The sequence below is a fragment of the Pollicipes pollicipes genome, unplaced genomic scaffold (assembly GCF_011947565.3).
Source record: "Pollicipes pollicipes isolate AB1234 unplaced genomic scaffold, Ppol_2.1 Scaffold_7231;HRSCAF=8579_pilon_pilon_pilon, whole genome shotgun sequence".
Lineage (NCBI taxonomy): Eukaryota > Metazoa > Arthropoda > Thecostraca > Pollicipedomorpha > Pollicipedidae > Pollicipes > Pollicipes pollicipes.
In genome coordinates, this window is record NW_023597034.1 from 22,559,938 (window position 1) to 22,581,821 (window position 21,884).

Consider the following 21,884-nt stretch of genomic DNA (forward strand, 5'->3'; position numbering starts at 1 on the left):
ACACACACACACACACACACACACACACACACACACACACACACACACACACACACACACACACACACACACACACACACACACACACACACCTATCACATCCTTATCACGTTATCACGTTACGGTTTTTCATTATCAACAAGTTTTAATAACCGTTTTGATGGTTTTCCTACCCGGCAGGAAACAAAGCAAAGGACCTGTGCTGTTTCTATGTTTGGACATATGCTTTGTAAGGAACATCCGCAACAGCGCCCAAGGCCGGCTTGCCGTATCCATAAAGGCGTCACTGGACTGCCACTAAGCAACAGGGTCTAAACGTTCGACGCCCCTTATTGTGGATCACAGCCTGGTACAGGAGCTGCTCCAGTTGGGCCAGTTGTTGCGCAATGGTCAGCAGCTCTGGCGCCATGTGCAATATATTGCATCAGACGGGCACCTGACCTGACCATATTGCACCTGACCGGCACGCACCGGTCGGCGTCGCGGGCCGCCTTCTGCCAGCCATGCTTTCTCACGCGGTGCGCAACGGCGGCATTGGTGGTGGAAATTACAGCGCGACTTGCCCGAGGGTGGTAACGTAATGTCATGGCAGATTTTGACACAACATATAACAAGTTTCACCATTCTGAACTTCCGCACCAAACGGCATGTCATAGGAAAACCACATTGGCGCGTAGGGGGCACTGTGTTATTACCACGTCAAGTGGTACCTATCCCCACTTTGTTCTGCGCGTGCAGTGCTTTTACACAGCTCACATCCGTGTAGACGAATTAAATCGGAAATCTAGAAAATACTCCGAGTCCGGGCCACTACCAAAAGCAAAGGCCCTCGGGAAAACTGCGAGCCCAGGGCGACTGTGGGCGACACTGAGCGATCCGTGGTACAGAGGCAGGCCGACGCAGGGCGTGGTACAGAGGCAGGCCGACGCAGGGTGTGTACCGGCAGGCCAACACAGGGCGTGGTACAGAGGCAGAGGCATGCCGCACGGTGTAGTACAGATGAGGACAGACGCGTGTGTAGTACAAGAGGGCATGAGGCAGCGCAGGGCGTGGTAAAGAGGGCAGGCCGGCGGCAGGTGTTGGTACAGAGGCCAGGCCGACGCAAAGGGTGTTGGTTCAGAGCAGGCCGACGCAGGTTGTGGTACAGAGTCCAGGCCTGACGCAGGGTGTGTTACAAGAGGCAGGTCACGCAGGGTGTGGTACAAGCAAGGCCGACGCAGGGCGGTGGTACAGAGGCAGGCCACGCAGGGCGCCGGCGCAGGGTGTGGTACAGAGGCAGGCCGACGCAGGGTGTGGTACAGAGGCAGGCCGACGCAGGGTGTGGTACAGAGGCAGGCCGACGCAGGGTGTGGTACAGAGGCAGGTCGACGCAGGGTGTGGTACAGAGGCAGGCCGACGCAGGGCGTGGTACAGAGGCAGGCCGACGCAGGGCGTGGTACAGAGGCAGGCCGGCGCAGGGTGTGGTACAGAGGCAGGCCGACGCAGGGTGTGGTACAGAGGCAGGCCGACGCAGGGCGTGGTACAGAGGCAGGCCGACGCAGGGTGTGGTACAGAGGCAGGCCGACACAGGGTGTGGTACAGAGGCAGGCCGACGCAGGGTGTGGTACAGAGGCAGGCCGACGCAGGGGTCTCCGGCTGGCGTCGGTAGATCCTCCGAGGAAACGGAACGGGAGGAACCGAAGACCAAGGTGCTAGACCCTGAACGGTATCAGTATCAGTATATTACAAACCATCCATATGGTGGCTTTTACGGATTCAGGTCAAGGTCTTTTTTATGTTACGTACAGGTGCCGTTTACCTAGGCACACACGACAGGCACACCATAAAATGATACGGGCAATGGTACAGTAAAATCATACAAGCAACGGTCAAGCACCTTAAACAGATCAGTGCACTATGGGCACTGGTCAGTGACCATTGGTCAAAAGTTACAACACGTATGGCGGTCTCAGGCGTGCTCACTGTCGTGGCATGACAGGCGCACGATAGCAGGCGGTTCGATGCAGCTGCGGCTCGATGCGAAAACGCCCCCTGCGTGGCGGTTAAAACGTGTCTGCGCAGATGCAGACACCTCTTTCGGAGGCGCGCGTTTCAAGCGTGGAAGCAGCGGCACGTGGCACAAAAAGCGCGCAAACCTCGTGAGACGCGCCTACCTCCTTCAGCGCCTTAAACACCTTGACCACGTCGCAGTGCACCACCGTAACCTCAATCTTCGATCCACCGTGGCCATCTCAGGAAATTTAGGGGCAGAGTTATATGATGCTGCTATTTGGAGCCGATAATTACTCTTGCAGCAAAGTTGATTACTTTTGGAATGTTGTGTTGTTGACTCTTAGCCGTCCCATCCCCACACGCACACGCAGTACGCGATATAAGGGAACACCCACGCCTGAACGATGATTTTGAGGAGCTCTGAAGTGAAGTAAGGGCGGAATTTATGCAATGAAACGAGGATGCCACTGTATTTTTTTTTCACGACGCTCGAGACATGAGCACCTCGTGACAGACCGGAGTCAGCTATGACGTCGATAATTTTAATGCTACTTGGAGCATGCATAGTCGAACCGTTTACCTTCGAATCGAAGTCAGCTGACTTTTTGAAATTTGTTTTGACCCAGCGAACATAAAGGTAGTTTTTGTTTCGTTCGTTTCGAGAGAATGGGCACTTAACTAGATCTGAAGCTCACGCATGGCAAGTTCCAGCCTGGTTTTGAGGTCGGCGAGACCCGGCCATTCAGTGGGCGCGCAGTCCACGCGCGTAGTGTTGTCAGCGTAGGAGATGAGGTGGCCATGAGTCAAGTATCGGTATAGATTGTTGCTAAACAAAATGAACAAAATTGGACCGATGATCGAGCCCTGAGGTACACCGCATGACATGGGGAGAACGAGCCGTCCTCCACGCACCGGCTGCTCTCGACCACTTAATAACTCCTGAACCATCCCACGTGGATAACGCCATATCAAGACAGCTAGGTGAGGGGCGCCATGGTCGACGCCATCGAACGGCTTTGACAAATCGATTGTCGTTACCGACGATATAAGACCGTCGTCGGTGTTGGTGACCAGGTGTTCGACTGCGGCGAGCACGGCATCCTTGGTCGAGTGGCACGGCCTATAGGCATACTGGGATGGTGGATGCAGCAGCCCTGTCGCATTCGAATGCTCCGTTAGTTGTATGCAAGCTACCTTTTCTAAGATTTTAGAGAGCACACTGAGTAGTGATATGGAACTATTATTGGGCAGTACAGCCGGAACGCCTGGCTTCGAAAACTGGTACAACACGTGCCGTCTTTCAGCTATCTGGGAAAACTTAATTCACGAGAGGCAGGTTGAGGGTTTTTTAAAATCAGGACCGACGACTGAAAAAACATTCCCGCACAGCCTGAAGTGGGACCTCATCCAGGCCCACCGCCCCCGATGCCCTCATACGCTGAACACACCGTGATAGATCTGGTAGCGTCGCAGGTCGGAACGAGAAGCCAGCGGTGCAGACGGTGGGCGGTCTGGGGTTCTTGGAGCCGGCGTTTATTGCGCTTCGCAGGTTGGCCGCGATTCGGCCTCCCCGGGGCTCAACGCAGACGCGACCTCGGCCGGCGTCGAAGCTGCGTTGGCGAACCTCTCGAAAGCAGGCCAGGAGCTGCGGCAGCCACCATACGCCGTCTTGCGGCAAAGGAACTCGCGCGTTGTAGCAATAAGGCGGCTTTTAGCCTGATGACGAAGCTGCGTAAGGTCGACCCACTCTCTGGTTTGCGCAGACACAGCCCGGTGCCGCGCGCGCTGTCTTGCTTGGGCATGAGCTCTGGCAGGACCGGGTCATCGGAGAGTCTGGGACAGCGCGGTTTGGAGACGCGTATTCTTCTGACTGGGCAGTGACGGTTCATTCACAGCATTCCACACAGTCGTGGAGGGCCGCAGGCGCGCGCTGACGTCGGTGGCGCCATCCACCTGACTCCAGTCAGATGGCAGAAGATCGAGACAGATGGCATTCCAGTCTGTGCGTTTCCAGCTGCGCAGAGTACACCTATGTGGGTTCCTCCAGACACGACCCAGATGTGCGTTCACGACGATAGGCTGATGATCGCTGATGACGTCAGGCAAAATGTTGACCTCAGGCGAAAGTCACGCTGATTGGTGACAATGTGGTCCAGCGCTGATGGAGTTGGGTTAAGGTGAGTCGGATCACCCACCAGCTGCACCATGTTTAACTCGCTGATGATGTCTGAATGGCGGCGTATGCGGGGCGAGCCGGTGTCCAACGCATTAAAGTTTACCTCGCCGAGGAGGAAGACGGGCTTGCCCGTGCCGACGGACTCTCAAAGCTGATCCTGCAGTCGCTCCAGGCTGGGGGCCACAGAGCTATTGGGTTGGCAGTAGGTGGCGCCCATGATGTCGGCAGGCCGCCTCGCCACATAGCTGAGACCCACAGGGTGTCCAGAGGTCCGTCCAACGGCATGGCGAGTTGCTCGAGCTGCAGACGTACGCGTCCGACAATTGAGACGTAAGCCACGTCCCCGACAGGACGAACCCCGCTCTCGCCTACCGGTGGTGCCATGGGCGCGCTCAGGAGGCGCGGGCAGCGCCTGTATGAGGGCGCGGTCGTATGCCAAGCAGAGGTGACGTCCAAGTGGCGGTGGAGTCGACTGCAGCACCGTCGGTCCCCGTCACTGTCGATGCGAGTACGATCCTAGTGTTGCCAGTCACCTTTCTGGGCTGTATTGATGGGCCAGATCACGACGGCTTGTGGGGCGGGTAATCTGCCCTTTCCCGGCTCGTGGTAAACACTAGTTGCACAGACGTGGTGGGATTAGGAAGGGGGAGGGCTAGGGATGGGCTGCATAAAAATGTCATGCGTGTGTCCTACCGTGCGTGTGACACTGTGTGCACTTCGCTGATGTGTGGGCAAAAACTCGTACGCGCAATTAAAGCAATGTCAAGCAGAAACGTGAAGCAAGTTTCGAAGACAACATCAAAATCAGTGTATACTATGTCATGCGTATGTGTGCAATATCTGATGTCACCATGACATGTGGTGGGTCGGGCGGCCGACTGCTCGGGTCACGAGGCTGAGTGCTCTGCCAAGCAAGTGCGTACACACCAGCGGCCGCCTTTGCCAGCGCTTCTCCACCAGAACATTGTCGCGATGTGGCGAGAGGCGGCGCCGGAAGCGACTAGTGATGATGTAACCCAGCAGCAGATGTGTCTTGTATGTAGCCGAGTGCTGATGAATGCCAGATCTAAAAAGTGATTGTTATTAAATACTAGATTCTTGTACATGCACCGCTTGGTTTGAAGAAAACCTTGTTCCATGTCGTTGCTTACACGGCGCACCCTAAAAATGACGTGAGTGAAGCTCTGCTTTATGACGTCCATCACCGAGCGTCAGAAAAAGCTGTTACACATGCCTGCGCAGGCAATGTATTTACGGCGTATGCACACCATACGAGACCTTTTGTTAAATCAATGTGCTGCATTGAAGACGCCTAAATTGATACCGTACACGAAGATTCCGTCAGACGTGGCGACGGCGGCGTGTAAGACCTTCCACCAGGTGCCATCTTGTTGAAAGTGGATGGATGCAAAGCATTGAGCGCGTGACGTCGTGCCGCGTATAGGGACGGCAGCCGAAGCCACTGCGGCAGGTGCGACGCGGCTGCATGCAATTTCGATGTAGTCGAGATCGTGTCTCGTGACAATGAATATATTCATCACCTAATGTGCAATGCAAATTGTGTCAATCGCTAGCGTAGGACGTTCATTTTGGTCAAATACACACGCGGCTCAATAGGCCGAAAGAAGTTGTCCATTCGAGCCAGCTTCCCGGTGTGGTTAATTGTTAGCAGAGTCTAGCTAGCAGCCGGTCATCCATGCCCGTGCCGTTTGTTTGCTGGTGAGCAGGGCCACTCCCCCCTCCGGAGCCGGTTACGCGCTCCGTTAGCCAGATCTCTCGGCGGAGTCGCCGGGCCAACCCACGCCGCCGGCGCCGGCAGCGCTTCGCATTTCAGGGCCGAGAACAATGCTTTTCAAACGGACATCGGTCGCATTGGTGCAACCAGTGCGGGTGTAGCAGTGAATGTCGAAAAGATGTAAAGGCCGCGAACCGAAAGCATCCTGCTCTGGATTAGGATAGGGGGCCCCTCTATGCATCAGCAGGCCCATTTCTGGAACAGGAGGCCTGTTGTAGGTTAGCGAGACCACTAGCTGGATAACTGGGGGGCCTCAATTATAATTTCTTAAGTTACAAGGAGACTCATGCCCCTTCGGTGCCTCTCCTCCTTGAATACAACACCGTCCAGGAGCCCCACAGTGAGGTGGCGTTTTGTCCAGGAGGGCCCTGAAAAACCCTGCCCCTTAACTGAACATCCGTGGCGTCATCCCTTCCTGCAACAGCATGTTATGGACCTTGCCGAAGGCTCACACTCAGCTTATGTTTGGTGCGGATGCACCTGTCGATGGAAAACCCCAGCACCAGCTTCAGGACGCGGTTTAGTACCTGGTGCGCACCATGTACCAGCATGGTTCCACATGCAGCAAAACGACATAAAGACGGAAAGCGTAAAGAGAAATGTCGTGTTGAGTCGCCGGAAGACGTCAGCCGCTTACTCCACCAGCTTTGAAGTTTGCTGCCAACGATTACCGGCAGTCATTCGACTGGTACGCCGACCTGGTGACAGAAACCGCTGCTGACAAAACATCTGAGAAGACGGGACCTCAGAGGCATCAAAGAAACCAGCATTATCAGATCACACCTCATCAGAGGCATCAGACGATTCCCTGTCCACGCTCAGGCCATGGAGAGGGCGGCTCCAGTGATGACAGACGCCTCAGGTTTTGTGATCGGCAACGCGAAGCGACACGAAGCTATGTGTGCACGCCTGCAACACAGGAGGCTCATGCCGACGCATGCAAGACCGCAGAATTTCGCATTTCGGTAGAGCAGTCGGGTGGGTACAAACGGATGCTTAGGGGAGGAGCGACCATGTGCAGCAGTGAATCTTATTTTCCAGGTCCGCGTACCTGCCACACCAATTTTGGCACACCCGCCTCATGTTGTGGGCACGGAATCAGGTTGCTTTACAGTGTTGTGGAACTGATGACCGCCAGTGATGCGATTTACGTTGGACTAGGTGTATGTGGGCGTGGTGAGCGAAATGTGTGCATCAGATTCATCGCTTGAAGCTGTTTCGCACGGTAACCAGTGTTTGCTAAAATGATGTATATTGCCGCTTCTGTTGAACCATTTTATCAACATGTGTCCGCTTTGCATCATATACCAGTTATAGATTTGTCCCGTCGAGTCGATCACAAAACATATGTTACATGCCATAATCGAATGGCAAATAAAGTAGCTGTAATTTACGCCACCAGACGCCAGAACTGAAGAGAGAGTGTATATCGGCCATCGCCGGCTGGGTTTTTGCTATACGAAGGACCATTTCGATAGGTTTGATAACATGCAATTTCTCCCCAAAGTATCGTGAGCTCTTTGCGTTCCCCATCAGATGACACAACCAAATGCGCTCACGCAGACAAACAAAAGTGCGTGTGAGGAGCGGTGAAGGGATTGGCAGCAGTTTGGCGCCGTCACGCCGGTAGTTGTCGACCAGCGGATCCTTGTTTGCGTTCCTCCACTGTTTGTCGTGGTACCTGTCAGCTCCAACAGCGATGCATTGAGGCGGATGATTGGCGATACCGCCCGATATGACTGGTGGGGCCGCATGGCAAGGTTGTCGGCCGAGCAATGACGTGACGCGTTGCTGAAATGTTCTAGAATAGTGCCTGACTTCGGCCTCGCGCGGGTCGTCTGACGGAGATATCGCGTAGTTCTGGACTGGTGCAGGTCGTCTGACGGAGATATCGCATAGTTTTTGACTGGCGCGGGTTGTCTGACGGAGATATCGCGTAGTTCTGGACTGGCGCGGGTTGTCTGACGGACATATCACGTAGTTCTGGACTGTTGGGGGGGGGGGGGGGGGGGGCGTCCTTGGGTTTTCCATTGTGGGTAGGCGCGAGTGGTTGGTTTATCTGGAAGAATTTCAGTGATTGCATTAATCAACTAAGCCTCAGTGAGCTGGCGCGTCCCTTGCACACAGCCTTAATTTATTAATTAGTTAAGTTCAATCGGGTGGCATGCAGCAGGCTGTGTGGATAGAACCGGGTGCACTAAATCGGTTTGTGCAAGCCATAGCCCAAGGTCAGTGGGATCAATCGTGCCGCGATCCAGTGTTCGTTTTTACTGCACGTTATGGCTCTTTGTCAGAGGTGGCGTCAGGCCCGGTGGAGCGGCCTCTGTTTCTGGCGCTCGATAGAGACCAAGACCCTGGATAGACGCGTGAGTGTCGGAGGTCCGGGCAATAGCTCAGCGTGTGTACCACGAGACTGCGCAGTCCACAATTCCACACAACGCCGATGTACCTGAGCCTCCTGAGCCCGCGTTTTGCTTGCAATGAGGAGTCGTTGCGGCTTCCACGGTGCGGCGGGATTGCTGGCGCGGAAAGCCAGTTTTGGCCGTTTAGCAAACACGCCTTTTTTCTTAAACGCAGAGCACCGAGTGCAATTGGTGTGCGGCAAAAGCTGCTCTAGTTGAAGCGTAGACCGTAGAAAGGCGGGCTAGAGTCAGGCCGGCATCGAGAGGCGGGCTCGGACCAGGCCGGCATCGAGAGGCGGGCTCGAGTTACACCGGTATCGAGAGGCGGACTTGAGTGAGGCGGGCTCGAGTTATACCGGCATCGAGTGGCGGGCTCGAGTCAGGCCGGTATCGAGAGCCGGGCTCGAGTCAGGCCGGCATCGAGAGGCGGGCTCGAACCAGGCCGGCATCGAGAGGCGGGCTCGAGTTACACCGGCATCGAGAGGCAGACTCCAGTCAGCTGGCTGGAGTTAGCTGAAGTCAGTTATACAGCACCACCATCAATTTGGTGAGCCCCCTTTCAATAAGCGCCCTTCACACAACTTGTGGTCTTGTTCTATCAAGCATTTCATGCGAACGCTTCCCAACGCTTCACGCGGACGCTTACATTACGCTGAGCTGTGTGGGTCAGCATGCCCAGGGATCAGGCAATAAGTTGAGAAGTAAGAGTAAGAGAAGTCTTACATTGTTGACTGCATCAGTCGACGGGAGCTCAGGAACTAGGGGAGGAGGCAAGGTGCGGGGGTCTCAGCCCCCGATTTTCAGGAGACGCAGCATTGGTGCTATGGACGTTGACCTAAAGCTACCATTACAAAGGGCTGTCGACCCTCCAACCTGGGAAAAAATTCGCAGCACCTTTCAGTAGGTATGATCATTGCCGTTTGACAGAATGCGTCGCTCTGCAGTCGCACCGGCGCTCATAAGCTGAGCGCCGGTCAAATCAGATGCACAGCTCAGATTCTGTAGCCGATCTTCGCTACCGCTGACAGATTGCGGGAGTGTTCGTCTGCAACGCTCTGTGACATTGTCATCAGGTCTAGTGGTGACCAGGCCCAATGGATGGTTGGAGCTCTGTCGAAATTGCGCATTCTCATGTCCTCGAACCGCTGCAAGTTTAGGATTACTTTGAATGAGCTACTAAGAATAATTTCGCATGATGCCAACCCCGTGAAGGATGCCGGCAACAGTCTGAGAGTTGCTTGTTTCGATATGTTTGGTTTAAGGCGGGACAAGAGAAGCGGTGGCAATTTGTATGCAGTTCCCATATTCCAAATAACAACATGATCTGGTAGACAATGGAGAGATCCCTCGTTAATTGACAAAACCTTTCTTCAATTTCGGCTTACCTGTTTAAGCCAAAGCTAATTCTGACATCATCTCTTCTAAAGACTGCAACTGAAAATCACCTAGTCATGTGATGTAGTTTGAACTCTCAGAAAATACTAGACCAACTCTAAGTTTTACTCAGAAATGCAATACACAACAACACAGCCTGAGTCTTGCTCCTCACTTTCAATACCTGTATCACACAGGCATTTACATACAACCTTTTGAAACTAGAAATATCCGCAACCAAAATGATCAGGGACGGAACCAGTGATTGCTTTTGAAAGAGGAATGACGTTCAAATAATATCAAGACATTTTCAACCACCAACCACCGTACTATTTTTGATTGGTGAGCGGTGAGAAGGGTTTGAGCGCCTCCCCTCCCCAAATCTCCTTTCGAAACGAGGTTTAAATGACCCCGTCCGCGAAATCAAACAAACCCCTTTTATCCAGAGCCGCTCTCAGACCATGGGTACGCATCGATAGTGCCAGGTGCACGTGCAGTGGTTGATATGCTTGATGCACCAATCCCCTCACACTATCACTCTCATCAGATCTATCGCTTCAGTTTCGCTAAGTTCATCCTTGTCACGCCTCCGTCCGACTGCGTACTGCAAGCTTTCACACAGGCTTCGTGGGTGTTGCCTCCGCGGTGGTGTGGAGAAGTCGGCCCGACGCCAAATGGCCCTTATCTCGACAGCGTCCACGACAGATCGTTGGTGTCCTAAATGACCTAAAAACTGAAGGTCAGGCGGGCACCACCGGGGCAAGCTGCTTAAACTAACGCACGCCACACCGGTGTCGGAAATTTGGTTTTGGCTCTTGGGGTGAAACAAAAGTTATAAAATCACGGCTGGCAGTGAGAACCAAATAGCCAAGGTGAATTTGCACTGTGTACACAGCTGGTACTGTGTGACATACTTTAGCAGTAGTTGACAGTAAGCGTCATGTACTTGCTGGTCTCAGTGATTGCCAAAGGCCGTTAAAAATTGGCTGCTTGTAAATCTTCAACTTTCTAGCGTCCTTAGTAAGTGCTTCCTTCCCAAGTGCATGCCCAAACCTTTTGTTCTTCTTGAGGCTTTGAACGCGATAGAAAGTTGCCTACATTGGAAATTTTTTTAAAAATGTGTGAGTCTCAGTTAAGAATGATGGAAATCCATGCTTAAAATGTTGGGCACCTGTTTCATAATCCCCCAGATCGCCTTAAGATAAATGTACTATTGGAATTACATGCAAGCCACTATAATACAGACATACATACTTACACACACACACACACACACACACACACACACACACACACACACACACACACACACACACACACACACACACACACACACACACACACACACACACACACACACACACACACACACACACACGCACGCACACACGCACGCACGCACGCACGCACGCACGCACGCACGCACACACACACACACACACACACACACACACACACACACACACACACACCACACACACACACACACACACACACACACACACACACACACACACACACACATATATATATATATATATATATATATATATATATATATATATACCGTCTTAGGGACAGATGCTGGGTACCCACCTAGGCGACTTCCGACCTAGATGTATCTAATTTGGGACCAGGAGTGTGTTTCCTATTCTGCTGAATGGGGCTCTATGGCTCCTCTCCATAACTTTGAAAAGCAATTCGGTCAAATTCAGGGAGAGCATGGTTCGCGCTATTTATTAAGACACCGATTTTCTCCGCTTAGCCCTTCCCCCCAAAACTTCTGTACAAAACTGCACCAGCTGGGACGTCAAACTGCCGCGTGATCGGGGCTCTGAGGTCAATACAGCGGAGGCGGAGGAATTACCTCGTAGAGCAAGCCAGCTCTACTTGCTAGCTCCGCTTCACCTACTCACCAATGTTGAGTCTGATACAATACTTTTTTAGCGCATAACGCAGAGCTGTATTTATATGACTTATATGAGCTGCATTTATCGTAGCTCTTTGATATCATCAACCAGTCCCACTAATACCGCCCAACGCAGGCCCCGCACCCGGCTCTTCTAAAAAACAGAAACAAAAACGTACGGCCACAGAAAAGGCGCGCACAGAAGCAGTCTCCAGCGACAGGGCCGCCGTCAGATAGTTACCGTTTTTATATTGCTTTTCTAGAACCTCGATAATTTTGTAGAGATTATCCGTTGGCGAAAACCCATCTTAAATGTAACCTAAATCTCACAAAAGAAAATAATGACTTTAGTGCAAAGCGAAAAGTTCCGGCCTACGAAGAACAAAAAAACTCTGGCGTAGCTTCACACTCGGACCAGAATTTGGTGATGACGCTCTCAATATCGACAGGAAAAACTGCGTGCGCAAATTTAGTGCTCCTTTTGCTTAGTTTCACCCAGCAACCGCCTTGGATTTCTTGGTGGAGAATAATGCCTTCTCTCCAGTGCCAAATCCTCCCCAAGAGCCGGGGACTTGAGCAACCGTGGATTTTCGCCTGCGCAAGCAATTGTTTAGGATGGTGTTTCCGGCACTGTTATACCTACCATACAACCTTCATTTGCATACCTTCAAATGGAAGTTTAATAAAGGTGGCATAAAAAAGAGTTAAAACTTATTTTCTACGCAATGCATGACCGATTCACGTTAGGTTTACATGCGTGTGCTTGTGTGACATCAGCGCATTTTCATATAAATTTGTGTTGTGTTACAATGATTTCAGCGTGCAATCCACACGCGTTGAATCGTGACCTATATGAGGTGCCCTCTGTTCTCTCCGTTCACTCTGCCTATCCGCCCCGCCAGGAGAGGCGGTTGTTTTGAGTAGCGGGCTCGGAGTCCGGCGTCTGAGCACGGGGGCGTCGTTGATGGACGGTAGGTTAAACGTGTGGTGGTGAGCAGCAACGGACCTGGGCATTGGGTGCGTTCCAAGGTAAGATTGCATGTGACGTGACAAAGATCCGGCTTAAATCCGCCAGCAGTATCCCTCGCTTAGTTGTGGCGAGTGTGGCACGCAATGCCGCCGAAGTTTCGGGCACGGCTTGCTTCTTCCTCACGTTGCACACAGAGAACAATTTTCATATTTTGAAACCGGCACGTTCATACCGATGTGTGCTCAACGCAGCGTCCTCCTCGCGTCAGAGGTTCGTTTTCCATTCCCGGGGTCTGGACGGAAAGAATGTGGGTCACGTGGTCTCCATGGACTTGCTATGCAGAACAGGAGCCGGTGGCGCACCCACCGTCCCTCACCTGACGGGAAAGGCGTGGCCAGCTCAAGTCGACCAGCGTCAGACGCCGAATTCTAGCCAGGTGATCGCAGCTTCCTCAGCTTCCAGGACGCGGATCCACAGTTCACAGCAAAGCCGGCGTCAGCAACCGCCGCGCGCGCCTCCGCCCTCCCACCGCCCAAACGTAGACTCACTGGCCGGAACGCTCGGCGGCACTCGCTCCCCGCCTCACCCGCCGCGGCCGATCACAGGGACCAAAGCCGCAGTCCACACACCGCTCCGCTGGATTGGGTCGGTGTTTCCGTGAGGCGCGAGGTCGCTTGCAGACACGGTCAGGCCTCATATGAGGCATTTTATTCGCAAACACGATCCTTGAGACGTTCAACATGCTCTCGCCTCTCATGCGAAAACGAGATATAAATACAGGCTGATGTGACTGTTGCACGGTGCATCATCCCGAGTCATGCGATACGTTTTTGAGAGCACTCTCAGCAAAAAAGTGACACTTTCCAACGTTTTTAGTAAGCGTTATAGCATCGCAGGCTCACATGAACTTTTCAACAATTTTCAAGAAAGTGTTCACATTGGTATGGGACTTTGCACTAAAAAAGCCATCTCGAAGATAATTCGGTGCAGTTCACAGCACTACCCTTATTAAGACCTAAGCCCCTTTAGTTTCTGAGCTACATGCCAGCGAAAATGTGCAGCCAATTTCGCAGGGGGAGGGGACTTTTCCAGTATCACTCAGGCATCCATGACGTCATAATAACTTCATTCAAATCTTGCCATTTCATTGGCCATTCGGTGATCAAGGCTAACAAATGTAATTGTCGAATGATTCATATGTAGCGCTCGTGAGCATGATTTCCAGATATAACGACCGTCAATTGACTCTCAATCAATGTTGTGGAAGGCAAGATGACGTAATCAGACAATGACGTACTGAGGAGCATATTTACTAAATAGAGAAAACGTGTTGTCTAGAGCGGTCGTTTGCCAATAGTTACTAGTTAAATATAGCTATGAATTTTGTTAAAGTTAGTATAGTTATGAATATAGTTAAAATATGTCCTGGGGCACACGATCAGTCGAGCCCTGTATACTGCGTCTTGGGTACTTTTAATTTGCTAGCAGGGCCCTACGATTGTATTGAGGGCCCCATTCGTTAACCTTCTCGGGCACACTCGATCGTTCGGAGCCCACCACACTCGATCTTGGGTACTTCCCATTTCCTTTGATGGTCCTACCCTCCTATCGGGGACCGCATCTGTTAACCTGCCCGGGTGCTCTTGATCGCTCTGTGACCCTCCATATTGGGTCTTGCTTGCTTTGTATTTGAATGGAGAGCCCTATGCTCTTGTCGAGGGCACCATCTGTTAACCGATTCGCTGTCAATTAAGTATTTTAAGTCGCTCGAGGTTCACGGTGTTGGCTATCGGAACAAGCTATTTTCAGTCGCTCGATCAGTACAAAAAAGCACCCACTGAGGAGGGGGTGGAACATACCTGACCCGAAGCACGGATTAGGGCGGACGGTCCGGCTCGTTGGTGGCGGCGAATGGATGGGCAGATTCCTAGAATGTGGGGGAGTTTGGTGGATGACGTCATGTGCACAACCGGGATTTCACTTTACCATCGCGTTTGTAAATAAGACAGTAGTAATAGGCTTATTCCTCGGAAAAAACGGGGAATAGCCTTATTATTCGAAGAAAAGGGGAATGGAGGTATAGATGCTTTGATATATATATATATATATATATATATATATATATATATATATGTATGTATGTATATATATATATGTGTGTGTGTGTGTGTGTGTGTGGTGTGTGTGTGTGTGTGTGTGTGTGTGTGTGTGTGCGCGTGCGTGCGTGCGTGCGTGCGTGCGTGCGTGCGTGCGTGCGTGCGTGCGTGCGTGCGTGCGTGCGTGCGTGCGTGCGTGCGGCGTGCGTGCGTGCGTGCGTGCGTGCGTGCGTGCTGCGTGCGTGCGTGCGTGCGTGCGTGCGTGCGTGTGTGCGTGTGTGTGTGTGGTGTGTGTGTGTGTGTGTGGTGGTGTGTGTGTGTGGTGTGTGTGTGTGTGTGTGTGGTGTGTGTGTGTGTGTAAGCCTAGCCGAGATTGTGCGATGGCATGGCTCGTAATGCATCCAACTTGTGTATCCAACAATCCTCTGCCCCACTGGCCGCTGACATGTCGAGAACCTCCGCACTCGCTTTGTTCCGTCCCATCAGTCCGCCTCCCCTCCCCCCTCCCCGCGGCCCGGCGACCCGACCCCGACACGGGTCACGTGGTCACGCACCAATCCCCGCGCGCCACGCAGGGCTGAGCCCCAGGGCGACGCCCCTGACAAGGTGACCCGAGCCGGCAGCCCGGACGGGTCCGGACGGAACCGGACCGACCAGGCCGGCCGGCCCAGCATCCAGCAGGGGAGTGTACCACCAGCGCAAGCAGCTGCACGCAGGCCGGGGCCACTTTTGTGGTGCAGGCCCGCGTGCTCTTTTTCTCCAAGGAATAAGGCCATTACCACCGGCGTATTTTTGTAGATAATGCTGTTCGAAGATGCACTTAACAGTGCATTGGTACACATCGCGTTGGTGAATTCAACACGTGTTATGGACATGTTCAGCCTTGTCGCATCGAGCGCGACAGTTTGATATGCGTCATGGTATAAATATCACAAGACCACAGATACTCAGCTGTTATTACGCACATCATTAGTTATGGCTATAATAAGCCATTTATGTATGCATCAAGCTCGCTTACTGGAAAATGAATGCCAAAAGGGTCTTGCATGAACAAGTGCTAGCCAGTGAGTGGTGGCATCACGTACCTGCTTATTTTGGAGCATCTGCCTATGCACCACAACCGGAATGCTGCGAGTTGGTACCCATATAATTGTAAGCGTGCGACGCCAGCCTGGTGCAAAATCTTTTGGCGTGGTGCATGATGCGTGAGCAAATGACATTTTGCGGATATGCTCTGCTACACGCATGGGTGTAAATAGTTTTAAGTGAAGTCTGAGGTAAATACCAGCCGTAGGTAAGTGCCACGCTGAGAAGGATTGTCATTACCACGTCTAAATCCGCACAGATTTGAGAAAAATAATTATCATGTAATGCTCAGCGGCGATTTGCTTTGTTGTTGCCCCTCCCCATCCTGTTGCTACGGAGATCAGCAATGACTATGGCAGATAACACCGTGAAAGAACTGTGCAAAGACTACCAGCTCTTTTGGGAACAGGTTTCTGACAGTCATCCTGTCAAATTGTGCACGAAAAAGACGGCGTTGTTAATTCCTTATGCGTTTGGATGGCAGGTGAATGCGATTAATTCAGAAGATAAAACAACTTAAGAGAAAGCATTCGTTTGACGGTGGCAAACGATGCCAACCGTTTTAATTATTTCGCTTAGCGATCATTTTTAACATGCACCCGGATAGCCGGTTGGATGCCATTCGCTCGGGTGGGGATTCATTTGACCTCCTGAGATATCGGGAACTAACAGTTAAAGACAACAAATACACAGTGTGTTAGGCTGTAGGTGAATTCACTTAGATCAAAGTTTGAGGTTCTTAGGTTATGTCATTTGGGTCAAATAAGGTCAGACAAGGTCAAACTCCAGATTGGTCTCCAAAGGGCTCCCCAGAACTTAGGTACCTGTTCTAAGCAAAAGGTCACATGCTCGTTTACGGTCAGTGACATTGTCTGCCATTTTGAAGGTCAGAGTGGTCAATCATACAAGACTGGTTTGAGTTTTGCCTTTGGATAAGCGACAAAGACTACTCTAGGCAATATGTTCCTAAAAACGAAATGTTGATCTGGGCCATTTTAGGTTAGTGACACTTTCCTGGTCTATAAAAAGCTCATGGAAGGCTATGATGCGGTTCAAGTTATCGATAAATCCGAAATGAGCGCCGGAGACCATCCTAAACAGCAAGCCTTTAAATAATAAAGCATGCTGGCTTTGGCCTTGGTCTGGCCCTCATACCTGACACTAGGTCCATGGAGTTCATTTATTCAGGTGTCGCGTTGACTCAGAAAGTACCTCAGAAATGTGTTACTTTGTGTTACACTCCGTTGTTGCATCAGATTGAGCGATTCCCCCAAAAATGACTTCGCGGAATCCATGGCCCGACTCTGACTTGCCGTAGGTTAAGACCCTGACAAGGTATCTTTAAGTTGTTTATACCAAACGATCTGCAGTTCAGTTGTCTGCAGATAGGCAAAATGTAGTGTGGCTACGCCTCGCCGTTCGGACCACCCCAGAAAAAATATCGGGGGGGGGGCAAATTGACCTCCCACCCGAGCGCGTGTAAAACAAATTAAAAGTACCCAAGGCGCGATGTGAAGGGCCCCCGAGCGATCAGGCGTGATCAAACAGGTTAATAAATAGAGTCCCCTGCAAGAGCGTAGGGTCATCCACACAGAGATCACAAGGACATTCAGATAGGAAGTACCAAATACCCCATGTGACGTGTCCCCGAACCACCGAGTCCGCCCGGGCGGGTCGACAGATGGGGGCCCCCGACAAGAGTGCAGGGCCCGCCAAGCAAATTAAACGTACCCGAGACACAATATCGAGGGTTCCGAGTGATCGCGCACGCCAGAACTATTTAGCCGATTCGCTGTCGCGGCCGCTTGAGGCAGCTGATGTGTTCCCTGTCAGAAGTTTGTGCTCTGAGGGTATGGAGTGAGTCCTATATTCCCCTTTCATTGATTGATGGATCATTGGTCGCATTTGGAGATCCCCCGGTAATTACGAGTGACCGGTCGCCCACAGGGATATCGGGGGTGGGGAGTGAGCGTTTCGCACCCATTCAGAGGAGCGGAGGTGCCGGTCAACAGGCCGGCTGACTGGGCGGCCCGCTGGTCAGGCGGGTCGCCTGATCAGGTGGGTGGTCAGCACGCCGAGCTCATCGCTCACCACTACATTTTTCAATCTGGGTTGGAGTTCCTGGCGGTTGCATGCAACTGATCACACGCAGTTTTTTAGCTGTTCGGTGTTCAAGAAACACTGGGCCCGAAAAAGCCATGCTCGAACCTGTCGATAGCTTCAGTGTCAGAAGCCCGCTGTGGGCGGCTCAACTCAGTCACCGATCACTTACAAGGATTTCCAGCATGTGGAAAGTCTTTGTCTGTCCATGGCATTGGTGGTTGGATCGTGCGATTGGCTAATCGGCTCTTGCAAAGATTGGATTGGGCACTGCCTCTGCTGGATGTAGTAAGCATGTACCCCCCCCCCCCCCTCCCTTAGTCTCAGCTGACAACGGCTGTCTGATTAGGTCGTTCCTTGCAATTTAACCGCACCATGAATTATTACGAACCAACCTACATATTTGCATCCAACAGCACTTGCAAGCCAGGAAAGTATTCGGATACTCCATCTTATTGCAAATGTTAATCTTTTCCATGATTCGCCGTTTTTCATAATAATGGGGGAGCGGTCGGCTGGTCGGTCGGTTGTTAATATCCGTCGCTTAATATCCTTTCAACTTCACCCATGGTCTCGTGGTCGGTCGGAGGACCTGGATATTAAGCGACGGCTGCTTGCCTTGTTCGGGTCTTATGAATGTGACGGGAAGCAGCGTTTTCCAGGTAGATGTTTCCCCTGAATAATATGGTGTGCAGTACTCATGGCTACACCCCATTCCTTATTTACACCTCCTAGCCCTAAGAAAAAAAGAACGAAACTGTGTTTCGAGTCTCACTGCCCATCAAACATTTTCATCCGCGTGAAAGCAGCACTGCGGTCGTCCGTCTCCCTCTCAGTCCCGACCATAGCCGAGCCGCACTGCTCGGGGTGCGTTCCGCGCTTATCACCTCCGCGGCCGCTACCGTTACTGCGCTCCTCGTCCCTCGTTAAGGGAGCAGCCGGATGCGAATCGACAAAGGGAGTCTGTCTGAGTTAGTCTGGCTGAAGCCTTGCGAGCTGGATCAAGCAGCAAACAAAAGATGGAAAAAGCGTAATTGTAAGCAAAATCCGCGCACGCGTGCTAGACGGGGCTTAACTAAGAGTTCTGCCGTTCCTAATCATCGGAAAAAATAAAGGAAATGGGAAACAGAGAAGTGGACGAGCTGACAGATAGACTAACGTTCCAGCCAAAGACAACACTGACATGGATACGCAGCCGCGGCCCGTGCGCCGCGCCCAGCCGCGACGCATGGCCGGTGGGGGACATAATGGAACGAACGAGCCGCCCGCGCTGAAGCGCGTGTCGCCGGCCTCAGTCACCACGTCCACCTACGCCGGACGCAATTACCCGGTCACCGCGCGACCAAACCACCCCAGCCTCGCTTCACCGATAAAATAGTCACGGCATAGTCTACTTATCGGACTTCGTTCTCTGTCTTCACGTGGGACACATTGCCCCCCCCCCCGTCCCTAATTATGGGATCACCGGGTCCCTCGCCTCTCGCCCCGAGCCGCAAACCGGGAGGGTTGCATGGCCAGTGCCCCTCAATTACACAGGAGGGAGGAGGCTGTCGTGACCCACGTCCGCCCGGTGGGGGTGGCGGTGGGGGGTCAAGGGACATCTTCGGAACTTGCAGCCGTCCAAGGCCCGGTTAGGATGGGGGACATGAGCCTATGGACTCATATCGTGCGTGTTGTCGCCGCGTCCCGCTGTCCGCGGAACCGGAGGTCGTCTCTGGGTGAGCAGCGTCGGGCCGTCCTGTTCTCAATGCACGGCTGTCGGCTCCTAATACAGCGCACTCTCTCTCCTTTGCCTTCGGGACTCCTGTGCGATGCCCCCGGAGACTCTCCTCAGAGACTTCTCAGCCGAGTCCTCCTTCCACGCTCCTTTTGACACTTCTCCCTGTGAGGCCTGCTTAAGACTTCCCTTGAGACTCTTTTCGCGATGTCCATTTTTTCGTACCTTCTCTGACTGGATGGGCCCGTCCTCGTTTTCCACACGGTCTGATCGCTTGGCCAGAATTTTTGCTCCATCTGATATGCTGTCGGGCCGGCCGATCCAGGGCTCATTCCCTGACTTGGCTTCCAGGGCTCATTCCCTGACTTGCCCAAGATCAGAACTCAGGCGTCGCGTCGCCAGCGGCGATGCAAGGTCGGTCGGTCCTTTCTCTTCCTGCCTCGCCTTGGGCGGGCCCTGCGCACCCCCTCTGATCCAGTTTCCATGTAGCATGGCGCTCCTGATACCAGCGGGGTGACAACGTCGGACAGAGCAGAAAACGTCATCAAAACATCTTGGAGAAACAACTCCGCGTGCGCGTTTTTCACCGGCGATCGGGCGTCCCGCGTCCATTAATCCAGACTGTCCGGCTGACAGCAGGCCTTTTGTCGTGGTGGTCCGTTTCGGAAACTGAGGCCACCGTCATGACCGTTCCGGCAGAAAACGGCGGCTGATCTCACCCGGCCGTGCGCCGCACACTGCTTCCTCCCGCAGGTTCGGGCAACAACAGGCGCTGCTGTGGTGTTCCGGGCCGCCCGGCTGAAGCGTCTGGCGGGTCCGCATTTATCTCTCAGGCCCCGCTCGGCCTAATAACCTTGTTTGGTTCGGCGGCGAGTTCTTGGCCACTGCCAGCCTGCTCGCTGCCCCCCCCCCCCCCTCCCCGCCTGCCAGGAGGCTTCACCGATCGCGGGCGTGTGGTGGGGTAAAGGAGACGTTGCTAAACGTATGTCTATATGAGCGCAGTTTCCAGACGTAATGGACTTCGAATGGCTCCCCACCAATGTTGTGCTGGTAGTGCAAGATTCAAAAACGAATCACGTTTTGTGCTACATAACATAAAAATTTGAGATATTTATTAGATAGTATGCAAACCGGACTTGTAATAGAAAAACTTTAAGGGAATGCTCCAGATTTGAAAATGTGGACGCAAGCATTCGATATAATGAAATATGCTGACTTATAACTATTGATATCTTTTTAAGTGGAAAAGACTACTCCAGAAAACACAAACTATGTCATTAGTATGCTATTGCTTGGCCGCGCCATAAAACGTATATTTGACATTGAGGTGCTAGCAAACCAGCCGCGCGGAAATTGTCATCCTACTCACTCGTAGTACTTCAACCTCACCAAGAGATAGATGTGCGGTCCTGGAAGTGTTTGCTGAGCCAAAAACCGTTGTCTGCTCGTGTTTTAGCCATTTCTCGTGGTGTTTTTGCGTATTTATCCGTTAATTTAAGAAGTTTACTTGAGGTCACATGTTGGGTTATGGCATTATTCGTAGGTTAGTCGATCACAAGTCCTATTTCCGTAATCACTAATAATAATGTCGACTTATTACATAATACAACACAAAACGTGATTTGTGATGGAAGCTTACATACCCTGCTCAAGTTTGATTGGGAGCCAACTGGCGTCCACTATACTCCGAATTGTACTTACGGGCGCCAGATCTGAACGGCTCGACGATAATATTATTTCTAGCCTTGATCGCCGCGTGGGCAGCGGCGAGGCAGGGTTTAAATGACATGTCCATGACGTCATGCTTGCCTGAATGGCCTTGAAATAGTCTGCGCGTAATAGTGTGCACATTTTCGCGGGCGAGCAGCTAAACCAGAGTTTTGGGCACGGATTTCGATTTGTGTCCCTTTGGGCCGGCCATTGCTCCCCCGGCGTCCACTTTGGCCTCCCAAATAGTGAGATTGAGATTGCCCCCCCCCCCCAACCTTCTGGCGTCTAAGTAAAGCAGGGTATAAGAATGGGGTGATCAACATTATATAAATCGTAAATACGGTTTTTACTGCTTGTTTCACAGATAAAGGAACAAAGAAAATAAAATCTCCAAGATCATGTTCAGTTACTAGTTATCTATCTTCGGCATGATGCGTAATCTAAGCTACACTTTGCTCACTTTGGTCTGGTTTCGTGCAATTGTCTAAGTGCTTTGGCATTAATTAGCAATGCTGCAAGTTCATATAAGTATGATAATACTTAAACCCTTGTTGCTC

The 21,884-nt window shown here is 52.2% G+C and overlaps 1 protein-coding gene across 1 annotated transcript in view; it reads right to left on the reverse strand.

Moving 5' to 3' along the window:
• LOC119110493 (solute carrier family 23 member 2) overlaps positions 1 to 13,144 on the reverse strand; it is a 37,953-nt gene extending 24,809 nt beyond the window's left edge. The window contains exon 1 of the mRNA XM_037234338.1: positions 12,995 to 13,144. The gene's annotated coding sequence lies outside the window, so the exon portion shown is untranslated. The remainder of the gene's footprint in view (positions 1 to 12,994) is intronic.
• Between the last annotated feature and the right edge of the window lie 8,740 nt (positions 13,145 to 21,884).